The sequence below is a fragment of the Triticum dicoccoides genome, chromosome 4B, assembly GCF_002162155.2.
Source record: "Triticum dicoccoides isolate Atlit2015 ecotype Zavitan chromosome 4B, WEW_v2.0, whole genome shotgun sequence".
Lineage (NCBI taxonomy): Eukaryota > Viridiplantae > Streptophyta > Magnoliopsida > Poales > Poaceae > Triticum > Triticum dicoccoides.
The window spans coordinates 610,230,220-610,240,996 of NC_041387.1; positions in this window are offsets into that span (position 1 = coordinate 610,230,220).

The following is a 10,777-nucleotide window of genomic DNA, read 5'->3' on the forward strand; positions in this document are numbered from 1 at the left end:
AACAAATGAAAAAAATAGCACGCTACAGCAAAATAGCGGCGACCTTAAAATATGCTATGAGCGTGCTATATCGCGCTATAGCGTGTTATTAGTGAGACGTTGTACACTGATATATTTAGCGAGACAATTCTCAATACGCTATAGCGTGCTATTAGCGACGCTATAGCGCGCTATTTTTTTCAGTGATTAAAACGGCAGAAGGGAACAACCTATTGCACAGCGATGGCTGCTGAGCCTTCGCCTGGTTCCCGTGGGCAACGACGATTCGGGCGTTCTCAATCCGTACCCCGCGACCGAAGATCCCCCTGCTGCTGCGGCGCTACCCTCCTTCCACATCGCCGGATCGACGTCGCCGATCCCGTGCGGCAAAGATCCCATACCACTGCGTCCAGATTATTTTTGACCTCCCCTTCATTATGGGCGCTTTGTCGTCTCTAATGGTTCCAGCGGGTGTGGACTGCTGCTACGAGAAAAATAGAAGGAGGTGCGTCGACCGCGACGGTGATAAGGTCCATGGAGAACGCCGATGTATTGGGATTCCAGTGAAACCGGTGCTCAGGTGAGACGCAGCTGCCCGTAATCCCCAGTAGATCGTTTTCAATCCTTTTTGTTTGGTCCTTGCTGATCTCCGGTGGGCACTATGGTTAGATTGTCTATCTTCCAGGAAGCGGTCCACGTGCGCGAGCAAATCTGGATGGCAGGAGCAAGGTGTGTAGCCCTCGGGAAGAGTTAGCTTCAGAATCGTCTGTGGGGGCGCTCCTTCGAGGGGCCAGGTTGCTGAACATAATGCAAACTACAGCGAAAATGCGCCCACAGAATCAGGTGAATCCGTTGTGAAGCCGGATATGGATTAAGATGTAATTAGCTTACTTTGGTAAAGAACTAGAATTGTTCGTCAGTTGGCATGTGCCTGAATGTTCTTTAAATTCCGAAACTAAATCATCGTGTAAGTGTGAAATTGGTGATGTTTGAGCTGTAATACATTGCAGAGTAGTTGAACAAGGAGCTTACTTTAGAGGAATGAAGCATTGTACAGTCTCGTGAGAGTGCATCTGGATTAGGCCATCAAATCATCATTTCTGAATGTGCCATGCTTGCTGTTTCATTTTATTTTTTTGCGGTCTGCCACGGCACAGTAGGGTAAGCTGACATTCTCTCGAATGAGTTTCATTTCCTACGTTACTAACAATGCAGTGAAACCAGAAGGTTTGCATTCTATTTTTACCTCTGATATTTCAGTTGATTTCAATTGTTGAGCGTTTCATGAAAAGCAAAACTTTATGGAAACCAAATGCAGGTATGCCCATAGAATGAATATAATTTATAGATTTCTCTTATTGTGTTTGTGTGACAGAATCTGTGTTGCCGTCTTATCTCCGTTGGGAAGTCTTACCATTGTCTGCAAAAGAAATTGGCATAATGTCGAAGGATCCATACCATCTTATAACCGCCTCTATGAAATTTGATAGTGCAAAGCATCAAAGCATATATACTATATAATCTAAGTTGTCCAATTGCACAAGTTTACTCGGTGGATGGCTCTGGTATATGGGGCATAAATAAAAGCAATGTTCAGTAAACTTTTACTCATAGAGTGATAATAATTGGCCCATCTAAGTAACAGTCAAACCATCATGAACTAATCTACAATCCCAAAATGAAGCATAATTTCCTTTTAATATTTCAGTTATCTACCCCGTCACCTGTCGACTATCCTCGCACCAACTGAATGCAATTAGACCAAAGAAAAAACCATGTCCTGACATACTACCCCTATATTTCCTTGCAAATCAATTAGATTTCATCTCTCTTCTGTTGCTAACAAATATATAGGTCATAGATGCAAATTTAATTATGGTTCCTAATTCAAGCATTCTATATTTAAGAAAATTCCAAATAGATGGGCGTGGCAACGCGCGCCATCAATGATCTAGTTTATGTAGTAAGTCCAGTACTTGAACTTTTCCCTCATCAACTTCAATGATTAACAAGATCCAGTGGAGCGCACATGTTTGTATAATTAAGTGGGCATGTGCATAACTCATCAACTACACTTATTAACATCTAGTAAGCAAAAACAGAATTTGTAGTACAAGATAGTGTCACTCACCCGAAGTTGTAAGGAAGTAGTATTTCTGGTTGGGTATTTAGTCGCTTCAAGAACTTAGCAAGGTTCTATCTGTGTCTTTTCGATCTCATTCAGGTGACCATGTCTCTTGATTGATGGTATTTGGGTCAATGAACACAATGCCATAGCGTCCAGCTCTTTTCATTTCATACATCTCCATTCTGCATAATACTATTGGGGAACGTAGAACAAATTCAAAAATTTCTACGCAACACCAAGATCAATCTATGGAGATTCTAGCAACAAGAGAGGGAGAGGATGAGCATCTTCATACCTTTGAAGATCGCTAAGCGGAAGCATTACTAGAACGCGGTTGATGGAGTCGTACTCGCGGCGATCCAAATTGCGGAAGATCCGATCTAGCGCCGAACGGACGGCGCCTCCGCGTTTAACACACGTACAGCCCGGGGACGTCTCCTCCTTCTTGATCCAGCAAGGGGATATGAGAAGTTGAGGGAGAACTCCGACATCATGACGGCATGGTGGTGGTGGAGCTCGTAGTATTCCTGCAGGGCTTCGCCAAGCACTACGGAGGAGGAGAAAGAGTTCGAGGAGGGAGGGGCTGCGCCAAAAGCAAGGGTACTGCAGCCCTACCACCACCCCTTTATTTATAGGGTGAAGGGGAGAGGGGGCCGACCCCTCTAGATACCATCTAGAGGGGGGGGGGGCGGACTTGCCCCCCAAGCAAGGTGGAGGCGCCCCTCCCCTAGGGTTTCTAAACCCTAGGTGCCTTGGGCCCTTGGGGGCGCGTACCAGCCCACTAGGGGGCTGGTTCCCTCCCATATTCAGCCCATTAAGTCCCCCGGGGCAGGTGGCCTCACCCGGTGGACCCCGGGACACCTCTCGGTGGTCCCGGTACAATACCGATAACCCCCGAAACCATTCCGGCGACTGAAACTGGAATTCCCATATATAAATCTTCACCTCCGGACCATCCTGGAACTCCTCATGATGTCCGGGATCTCATCCGGGACTCCGAACAACCTTCGGTAACCACATACAATTTCCCATAACAACTCTAGCGTCACCGAACCTTAAGTGTGTACACCCTACGGGGTCGGGAATCATGTAGACATGACTGAGACATTCTCTGGCCAATAACCAAAAGCAGGGTCTGGATACCCATGTTGGATCCCACATGTTCCACGATGATCTCATCACCACGATGTTGGGGATTCAATCTATCCCGTATACAATTCCCTTTGTCAATCGGTACGTTACTTGCCCGAGATTCGATCGTCGGTATCCCAATACCTCGTTCAATCTCATTACCGGCAAGTCACTTTACTCGTTCCGTAATGCATGATCCCGTGACCAACTACTTAGTCACATTGAGCTCATTATGATGATGCATTACCGAGTGGGCCTAGAGATACCTCTCCGTCATACGGAGTGGCAAATCCCAGTCTTGATTCGTGCCAACCCAACAAACACTTTCGGAGATACCTGTAGTGCACCTTTATAGCCACACCCAATTACGTTGTGACGTTTGGTACACCCAAAGCATTCCTACGGTATCCGGGAGTTGCACAATCTCATGGTCTAAGGAAATGATACTTGACATTAGAAAAGCTCTTAGCAAACGAACTACACGATCTTGTGCTATGCTTAGGATTGGGTCTTGTCCATCACATCATTATCCTAATGATGTGATCCCGTTATCAATGACATCTAATGTCCATGGCCAGGAAACCATAACCATCTATTGATCAATGAGCTAGTCAACTAGAGGCTCACTAGGGACATGTTGTGGTCTATGTATTCACACATGTATTAGGGTTTCCAGTTAATACAATTATAGCATGAACAACAGACAATTATCATGAACAAGGAAATACAATAATAACCATTTTATTATTGCCTCTGGGGCATATTTCCAACAGTCTCCCACTTGCACTAGAGTCAATAATCTAGTTCACATCACTATGTGATTGTAATGAATCCAACACACATGGGGTTTGATCATATCTCGCTTGTGAGAGAGGTTATTAGTAACGGGTCTGAACCTTTCAGATCCATGTGTGCTTTACAAATCTCTATGTCATCTTGTAGATGCAGCTACCATGCGCTATTTGGAGCTATTCGAAATAACTGTTCTACTATATGAATCTGGTTTACTACTCATAGTCATCCAGATTAGTATCAAAGTTTGCATCGACGTAACCCTTTACGACGAACTCTTTTACCACCTCCATAATCGAGAAAATTCCTTAGTCCACTAGTTACTAAGGATAACTTTGACCACTGTCCTGTGATCCATTCCTGGATCACTCTTGTACCCCTTGACTGACTCATGGCAAGGCACACTTCAGGTGCGGTACACAGCATAGCATACTCTAGAGCCTACATCTAAAGCATAGGGGATGACCTCCGTCCTTTCTCTCTCTTCTGTCGTGGTCAGGTCTTGAGTCTTCCTCAATACTCACACCTTATAACATAGCCAAGAACTCCTTCTTTGCCGATCTATTTTAAACTACTTCAAAATCTTGTCACGGTATGTATTCATTTGAAAGTACTGTTAAACGTTTTTTATCTATCCTTATAGATCTTGATGCTCAATGTTCAAGTAGCTTAATCCAGGTTTTCCATTGAAAAATACTTTTCAAATAACCCTATATGCTTTCCAGAAATTCTACATCATTTCCGATCAACAATATGTCAACAGCATATACTCATCAGAAATTCTATAGTGCTCCCACTCACTTCTTTGGAAATACAAGTTTCTCATAAACTTTGTATAAACCCAAAAATCTTTGATTATCTCATCAAAGCGTATATTCCAACTCCGAGATGCTTACTCCAGTCCTTAGAAGGCTTGCTGGAGCTTTGCATACTTGTTAGCATCTTTTAGGATTGACAAAACCTTCTGATTGTATGACATAGAACCTTTCCTCAAGCAACTCGTCGAGGAAACAATGTTTTGACATCCTATCTGCAAGATTTCATAAATAATGCAGTAACTCCTAATACAATTCCAACAGACACTTAGCATCGCTACGAGTGAGAAAGTCTCATCGTAGTCAACTCCTAAACTTGTCGAAAAATATCTTAGCGACAAGTCGAGCTTTCTTAATGGTGACACTTACCATCATTGTCCGTCCTCCTTTTGAAATCCATATGTACCCAACAGCATTATGACCATCAAGTAGTTCTTCCAAAGTCTACACTTTGTTTTCATACATGGACCCTCTCTCGGATTTTGTGCCCTCGAGCCATTTCTCGAAATCCAGGCCCACCATCGCTTCTCCATAGCTCGTAGGTTCATTGTTGTCTAGCAGCATGACCTCCAAGACAGGATTACCGTACCACTCTGAAGTAGTACGCATTCTTGTCGGCCTACGAGGTTTGGTAGTGACTTGATCTGAAGTTTCATGATCACTATCATTAGCTTCCGCTTCAATTGGTGTAGGTGCCATAGGAACAACTTCATGCGCCCTGCTACACACTAGTTGAAGTGATGGTTCAATAACCTCATCAAGTGTCCACCATCCTCCCACTCAATTCTTTCAAGAGAAACTTTTCCTCGAGAAAGGACCCGTTTCTGGAAACAATCACACTAGTTGAAGTGATGGTTAAGTTTGACCGCTGTCATGTGATCCATTCCTGGATCACTCTTGTACCCCTTGACTGACTCATGGCAAGGCACACTTCAGGTCCGGTACTCAGCATAGCATCCTGTAGAGCCTACGTCTAAAGCATAGGGGACGACCTTCGTCCTTTCTCTCTCTTTTGCCGTGGTCAGGTCTTGAGTCTTACTCAATACTCACACCTTATAACACAACCAAGAACTCCTTCTTTGCTGATCTATTTTGAAATCCTTCAAAATCTTGTCATGGTATGTATTCATTTGAAAGTACTATTGAGCATTTTTTGATCTATCCTTATAGATCTTGATCCTCAATGTTCAGGTAGCTTAATCCAGGTTTTCCATTGAAAAACACTTTTCAAATAACCCTATATGCTTTCCAGAAATTCTACAACATTTCTGATCAACAATATGTTAACAACATATACTCATCAGAAATTCTATAGTGCTCCCACTCACTTCTTTGGAAATACAAGTTTCTCATAAACTTTGTATAAACCCAAAATCTTTGATTATCTCATGAAAGAGTATATTCCATCTCCGATATTCTTACTCCAGTCCTTAGAAGGATTACTGGAGCTTTGCACACTTGTTAGCATCTTTCAGGATTGACAGAACCTTCTGGTTGTATCACATACTACCTTTCCTCAAGAAAATCGTCGAGGAAACAATTGTTTGACATCCTATCTGCAAGATTTCATAATAATGCAGTAACTGCTAATATAATTCCAATAGACTTTTAGCATCGCTATGAGTGAGAAAGTCTCATCGTAGTAAACTCCTTGAACTTGTCGGAAAACACCTTAGCGACAAGTCGAGTTTTCTTAATGGTGACACTTACCATCATTGTCCGTCTTCCTTCTAAAATCCATCTGTACTCAACAGCCTTACGACCATCGAGTAGTTCTTCCAAAGTCTATACTTTGTTTTCATACATGGATCCTCTCTCGGATTTTATGGCCTCGAGCCATTCATCGGAATACGGGCCCACCATCGCTTCTCCATAGCTCGTAGGTTCATTGTTGTCTATCAACATGACCTCTAAGACAGGATTAAGTACCACTCTGAAGTAGTACGCATCCTTGTCGACCTACAAGGTTTGGTAGTGACTTGATCCGAAGTTTCATGATCACTATCATCAGCTTCCACTTCAATTGGTGTAGGTGCAATAGGAACAACTTCCTGTGCCCTACTACACACTGGTTGAAGTGATGGTTCAATAACCATATCAAGTGTCCACCATCCTCCCACTCAACTCTTTCGAGAGAAACTTTCCTCAAGAAAGGACCCTTTTCTAGAAACAATCACTTTTGCTTCGAATCTGATATAGGAGGTATACCCAACTATTTTGGGTGTCCTATGAAGATGCATTTATCCGTTTTGGGTTCGAGCTTATCAGGATGAAACCTTTTTTTTCACATAAGCATCGCAGCCCCAAACTTTCAAGAAACGATAGCTTAGGTTTCTCTAAACCATAGTTCATACGGTGTCATCTCAACGGAATTACGTGGTGCCCTATTTAAAGTGAATGTGGTTGTCTCTAATGCTTAACCCATAAACGATAGTGGTAATTCGATAAGAGACATCATGGCATGCACCATATCCAATAGGGTGTAGCTATGATGTTCGGACACCATCACACTATGGTGTTCTAGGCGGTATTCGTTGTGAAACTATTTCCACAATGTCTTAATTGTGTGCCAAACTCGTAACTCAGATATTCATCTCTATGATCATATCATAGACATTTTATCCTCTTGTCACGACGATCTTCAACTTCACTCTGAAATTACTTGAACCTTTCAATAATTCAGACTTGTGTTTCATCAAGTAAATATACTTAGAATCTACTGAACTCATCTGTGAAGCAAGAGTATAACGATATTCACTGCATGCCTCAGCACTCATTGGAATGCACACATCCAATTTATTACTTCCAACAAGTTGCTCTCTTGTTCCATCTCACTGAAAAAACGAGGCCTTTCAGTCATCTTGCCCATGTGGTATGATTTGCATGTCTCAAGTGATTCAAAATCAGGTGAGTCCAAACGATCCATCTGCATAGAGTTTCTTCATGCATATATACCAATAGACATGGTTCGCATGTCTCAATCTTTTCAAAAATGAGTGAGTCCAAAGATCCATCAACATGGAGCTTCTTCATGCGTTTTATACCAATATGACTCCAATGGCAGTGCCACAAGTAGGTGATACTATCATTACTATCTTATATCTTTGGCATGAACATGTGTATCACTATGATCGAGATTCAATAAACCATTCATTTCAGGTGCAAGACCATTGAAGGTATTATTCAAATAAACAGAGTAACCATTATTCTCCTTAAATGAATAAACGTATTGTGATAGACATAATCGAATCATGTCTATGCTCAACACAAACACTAAATAACAATTATTTAGGTTTAACATCGATCCCGATGGTAGAGGGAGCGTGCAATGTTTGATCACATCAACCTTGGAAATACTTCCAACACATATCGTCACCTCGCCTTTAGCTAGTGTCGGTTTATTCCGTAGCCTTTTATTTCGAGTTACTAACACTTAGCAACTGAAACGGTATCAATTACCATGGTGCTACTAGGAGTACTACTAAAGTACACATTGATATAATGTGTATCCAATATACTTCTGTCGACATGTCGGTGTTCTGGGAACGGGGGTCCCCAGACTTGCCTGCCTGCGGCCTGCGGCGTGGCTCGAGTGGTGGCCCAGTGCGGCCCATCTTCATTGACTCAAGCTCAAAGACCCTCGCGAGGGTCCAAGCCTCGCGGGGAGAACGATAGAGGGCTTCCTCAGGAGCGGCCTCACCAGGCAAGCTCGCGAGGAGGCGGAGAGATCAATGCAAGGGTACCTCGCGAGGTGCTCATGATGCAATCCATGATGATCGAGACCAGGCGGGCGCCAGGCGGGCGCCGGCCTGTGTAGTGTCCTTATTTCCTCTTTGGTGCAAAGGGGGCAAGCACAAGCGCGGAGTACCGAGGCGTCAAGTAAAGGTTGCCATTTCAGTGCAACAAGACCAAGACCATCAGAGCGGCAGGATGGAGGTCACCGTGCAGCCCAAGACGGCGTCATCGCCAGTGCTTTTGGCAGCGAAAGACCAACTTTAGTCAGGATAAGCTGTACTAGATGTTCCCATTCAAAATGGCCATTGTTGGCGCCCTTCCCGCTCAATATTTGGGAAGAGGGAAGATCTTCACGTGCACCCCAGAGTTTGAACCTTGAGGATTTTGCCGGAACCCCACATCCGACATTTGGTGCGCTAGGTAGGGGTGCGCCAGAATCTTTGCTTCCGCCATCCCGCATTCCATCGTTCGTCGCGTCCATGGCTGACGCTCGCCGAGCTCGTGTCGAGCGTCAGGCTGCCCTCGCGGCCCACATCGCCTAGACGGCTCCCGTCTGTGGTGAAAGCACAAGTGCTCCCCAGGTGGTTTTGGTAATTAATGACAACATATCTCTTGTTGGACTAACACTTTTATCTAGTATGTTTCAGATAAGTTCAACAATGGAGTGGCATGGACTAAAGGATGTGGGAACTCCTTCAAGATGCTAAGGACAAAGGATTGGCTCAAGCTTCAAGCTCAAGACTCTTCATTTTACATTTTAGTGATCCAAGATCACATTGAGTCTATAGGAAAAGCCAATACTATCAAGGAGGAATGAGGTGTTGCTTAATGAGCCTCTTGCTTCAAAGTGCTTAGTGATATGCTCCAAATACCCTCAACTACTTTCCCACTTCCACACATATGTCCTAAACCTAAAGTCAAACTCGTCCCCACTGATTCTTTCTATCAGGCACCACCGAGTTTGGATGTCTTAGTCACTGCCACAAACCCTAGGCAAATCGGTCTCACCGATAGCGATCTCGGTCTCACCGAGATGGGATTGTAATCTCCTGTGTATGTCCATTATCAAAATCGGTCTCACCGAGTTTGAGCAATCGGTACTACCAAGATTACAATGTAATCTCTCTGGTTAACTTATTATCAAAATCGGTCCCACTGAGTTTGATAATCGGTCAAACCGAGTTTGCCTGACCAATTCTCTGGTTAGCTAATTACCAAAGTCGGTCCTACCGAGTTTGTGTAATCGGTCTCACCGAGATTACGTTATCCCCTAACCCTAACCGAATCGGTCCTACCGAGTTGCATTTCGGTCCCACCGAAAACCCTAACGGTCACATTATTTGCTAAATCGGTCTGACCAAGTTTAACGATTCGGTCCCACCGAGTTTGGTAGATTGTGTGTAACGGTTAGATTTTGTGTGGAGGCTATATATACCCCTCCACCCCCTCTTCATTCGTGGAGAGAGCCATCAGACTGAACCTACACTTCCAGCATCCTATTTCTGAGAGAGAACTACCTACTCATGTGTTGAGGCCAAGATATTCCATTCCTACCATATGAATCTTGATCTCTAGCCTTCCACAAGTTGCTTTCCACTCAAACCCTCTTTCCACCATATCCAAATCCTATGAGAGAGAGAGAGTTGAGTGTTGGGGAGACTATCATTTGAAGCACAAGAGCAAGGAGTTCATCATCAACGCAACATTTGTTACTTCTTGGAGAGTGGTGTCTCCTAGATTGGCTAGGTGTCACTTGGGAGCCTCCGACAAGATTGTGGAGTTGAACCAAGGAGTTTGTAAGGGCAAGCTGTCGGCTGGCCAATGAGGGCACGCCAAGTGGCGGCGGCGAGGTGGTCTGCGCCGGATTTTGAGGAGAAGGCGGCAGCGTGGGATCCGAGGAAGAGGTGGGAGGGGCTGATGGCGCGGAATTTGAGGAGGGGCTAGGGTTAGTCCATTTTTGGAAGGAAGGGGTGTATATATAGGGGATGTTAGGGTTTGAGGGGAGTTTTGGGGGGTTTCTCGACCCTTCGATCGTGATCTGACGGTCCGAAATGGAGGGGGGTTTAGGTGGGCTGCAGGTGGGTTGTGAAGAGAGGTTGGGCTGAGATGAGAGAAGAGGAATGCAGCCCGGCAATGGTTTTCGAAGACCGAAAACGTCCGACGGATACACCGGCTATATTGCGGCTGTATGTTTAAC